The sequence below is a fragment of the Mesitornis unicolor genome, unplaced genomic scaffold, assembly GCF_000695765.1.
Source record: "Mesitornis unicolor isolate BGI_N332 unplaced genomic scaffold, ASM69576v1 scaffold23542, whole genome shotgun sequence".
NCBI classification, from domain to species: Eukaryota; Metazoa; Chordata; class Aves; order Mesitornithiformes; family Mesitornithidae; genus Mesitornis; species Mesitornis unicolor.
Window position 1 is genome coordinate 1 of NW_010167473.1, and position 4,124 is coordinate 4,124.

Below are 4,124 nucleotides of genomic sequence, written 5' to 3' on the forward strand. Positions count from 1 at the left end.
CGGCCCGTTCTCCTTACCGAGCTCCTGCTTCGCCTTGTCCACCCCCCAGTTCTTCCATCATTACTTATCCCAGATACCACCCCTGGAACATAAATCACCCACCGATCCTCCCTCCTGCCCACTTGGCGGCCTCCATGGTCGTGGCAGAGGTTGGTCCCTGTTGTCACGAAAATGCCGTTTCTGACTGGGAAAGTCCCTCACCCGAATAGTTTAAGGCTGGGGTCGGGGTGTGGTTCCTGTGCTCGCTATGTTCCCCCTTGGGCATCTGCTGCAGGTTGCTGCAAAGGCAAGGCACTGAATGAGAAGAACCCGTGGTCCCATCAATGTGGTCATTCCTATGTTTCCACCGGTTTGAGAAGTTTTAGGCAGCATATTTCAGAGATTAAGAAATGCTTTGACATATTTAAATTGTTGCAGCACAAAAGAAGAGTTTAATCCCCCAGCTCTGGAGGAGAGCCCCAAGGAACCACAGTGGTCATTTACCTCTCAGCACAGCATCCAAGCAATGTGGGAATCGTGACTAGAGCTTTAATCTGGTTATAGGAAATGCCTAAAATAGGACTCAGCCTCATCCACACCACAGATCACAGCCATGCTATGAAGGGTCTTTTGACTTGGCCTTAGTCCTTTGGGTAGCTAACCTTCCCTCCACAAAAGCTCATCGCCCATACATCTTGTGCTCTGCCTTTTCTCCATTGCTCCTTTCTTCAATGTTGTTTTTCCTTACAGCTTTTTTCAGCAGTTGATCGACTTTATCCGCCAGAGCAACGTTTCCTTTCAGAAACTAGAAAACCCCATGGAGTCTCAGGCAGCCCAGGTATATTTTCATCAGCTTCCATTAAAATATCAACAGAAACATTTTTCCCATAGAACTCTCTGATGTTCTACTTCTTGTTGAAACTTACTACAGAAAAATTCATTTGGCATAAAAGTTCAGTAAAACCAAAACATCATTCCCAACTAGGCTGGGTTCTTCTTATATTTTAAGTGTCCAAAACACAGAAAAAATGAAAATAAAGTTATCTGAAATAGATAATTCCTACAAAAATAACAAATTAGCATTTTCCCATGGGAAAGATTTTTCAGTGTGAAATGGTCAGCCAGCACTAAGTATTGTTCATCGTTAATTGCAAAAACTTTTGTAATGAGTAAAATCTAAAAGTAGAAAAAATGTTTTGGTTTGTTGGTGACCCAAAACACGCAGGCTTTTTGAAGATTCTGGATTGAGTTACAGAGTCAGATGAGATTAATTATTCACCAGGGTAGTAAAGCCTTTAGTTGGTCCCATAGGCTGTTTTGTGAAGGAAAAGATAGAGAAAAAGGACAGAGGGAGAGAGTGAAGGAGTTGGTTTAGAAAGGAAAAAAATCACTGACCTGAGCTGGGAAATTACAGAAAAAAATAAAATTTAAATTGCAGAGTAAATAAAATAAAACCTGAAGAAAGCAAAATGAAAGTAAATGAAGCAGCTGAAGGAAATGAAACTACTAGATTGATTTGTAGCTTTTCTATCCCACGAGCCAGAGGAGGGCTAGGTCCTCATTTGGAGAGTCAAAGCAGAGGCCCTGACCACAGGGACATTTCCAGTTTCGCCTGGAGCCACAGAAGTGGCCCAACTCACAGAAAAATAGAGCAAAGCCAGCCTGGGCCTGGAGCAATTGTGTACCTTCTCCTGGGAGCACTTTCTATTCAATCACGCTGCCCGGGTGAACTGGAGGAGCAGATACGGTGAACAGCAACTCTAAACGGGTTCAATGGAGACCGGGCATGGTTTATAAACTGAGGAAGAGGGCAGGGGAGAGTGGAGCAAGGACCACTTCTCCTCGGAAAGTTCCTACATAAATACAGGTATAACTGTTTCCTTAATGGTTTACTCCCTGAGCCAGCTCGTCGAGGAAGAGCATTAATCAGACCAGGAGGAAACGTCTTTTGCCCCTGAAAAAGGAAAAGGATTAGGTCAAGCGGTGACACAGCAGGGATGGACAAATTACCCTGGAGAAAATAACTGACCTAAACTATCATCCAAATAAATACAGACCAAAGCCATGAACTTAACTTTTCTGTTTTGATGAGTCTGGGGTTTTTTTTAATAACATGCATATTTTTCTTTTATCACGGTGATATCTTTCTGTTTGTTCAGGAACCGAGTGGCGTCAGAAACGCAATAGCGTGTCTCTTCCATCTCCCTTCCCATGTGCGCTTGCCGCAGAGAAGCGGGATGAAGGCACAATGCTGTCTCCTTTGTCCCTTCTCTTGGATCCATGTCCCTAGGACAGTCCTTCCCAAGCTGCAAATGCACCAGGACCTGACAGAAACCCCTCACTCCTTTCACGTAGGAATTGTTTGGCCATCACACAGTAACAATTTAGGCACTGTGGCCTGGGGCTGGATCCAACCCAATTCTAAATCGTCTATTCTGCCATCATCCCGTCAGCCATCCCTTCCCATTTGGTGACAAATCCAGGAAAGGGCCCTGGGCAAACTCTCTCCATACAATTGGGATGCAGCCTTGGAGGTCAAACACCGTTGTAAAGGCTGTGAAGAAAAACTTTATCCTCACAGAACTTTTTCCCTCGTGTTTCTGATGGGATTCAAGCTAAACCTTACTGTTCCCACAAGCTGCACATTCTGTATGCTGGAGGGCAGGCAGGCTGAGATCTTGACATCGGTGCTGTTTGACAGTGTACAGGGAATGCTTTGATTGATTTATTTGCTGAATACTGTTTTCTTTACCTGGGGTGTGCTCCCTCAGTCATTTTTAATACCATGTAGCCGTCTGGGGTGGTCTGGCTCAGGACATAGTGTCTAACGGGTTGCATTTACCCACAGCAAGAACTCCAGGTTCAGACTCTTACTCTCAGGGTCAGCAGCAGCTTGGATGGAGAAAAAGAGACGTACTCGGCAAGAAACGGCTTAGGTGACCCCCGAGCAGGCTGGGAGCAGGCACTACGGTGTCCCTCGCTCCAACTTGGCTCTGCCAGGTGATGGGCAGGATGCTCAGAGCAAACAACTGGATGATCTCCTTACGAAAACATCCAGAACAAAACAGTGTTGGGCCTCTCCTCCCTCCTCTTTCTGATCACATAACTTACTCCTTCCACAGAATAAATAAAGGACCATATAATCTGTTTTTAATTGTTTATAAACCTTCTTTGGGGTCTGTGCATTTGTATGTCTTACAAAACATTAATGTTAGTGCAATTTAAACAATTGAGTACTTAAAATCATACAGTACTATCTGGTCACAGTAGTCTTCTCTCACTCTTTTATCTGAAAAAAATGAAAGCTAAAGGCAGATTAGATTGTACAGATTAAAATATATTGAATTCTTTCAATCTTTACAATGTTTTATTTTCAAGATAGTGCCTGTGGAGACTGGCACAAGCAAGAAGATCTGGGTAAGCATAGTTTGTAGTTCATAATGGTCACTTTTACTGCAAGGAATCCAAAATTCTGTGGGACAAACTTTCTAAATAACTAGGGCATGTAAACATTAGCATGAACCAGGATTTCTATCTGTACCTCTCTATTCAGAGGAAATGAATGCCAGTTATTCACTGAGCGTATATTCATGTTTTTGCATTCATGAACTGACCGAGTTTGGTGAGAAGTTTGTATTCATAGTATTAATTAACGGATTTTTTCCCTTTTTAGGACACAGGTCCGTATTTCTCATGCTCAATAAGACGTGCAGAAATTAAGCCCCAAAGATCTTACTCTTGGGATAAGATCAAAGGATAAATCACTGTAAGATTCTGAAATAAAAATTATTTGCCTCACTTGTTAGTGGGGTGCATGGTAACTTTGCATTGCCCATCATTCTGTGATAAAACCAGTTATCTACAGGACATCCTTTTATTACATTTAATGGGCAAGTCCTTAATTTGGTCATTGAATCTCTTGGGCTACTACTAAGCAATAAATATACCCTCAGACTACTACAAGTCACAGAAGACCCAGGGACTTCACCAGCAGCTGGAGGAGGCTCTCTAAACGCCAGAACCATTATTCTGAAGATGTGATTTCTGGCACACCAGAAGTAGTTGTTTGTCAGGGATGTTATTCTGTTAGTTGTTTCTTAAGCTTCACAAAGGCATCATGGAAAGAAAATGTTGCTGTTGCCCTC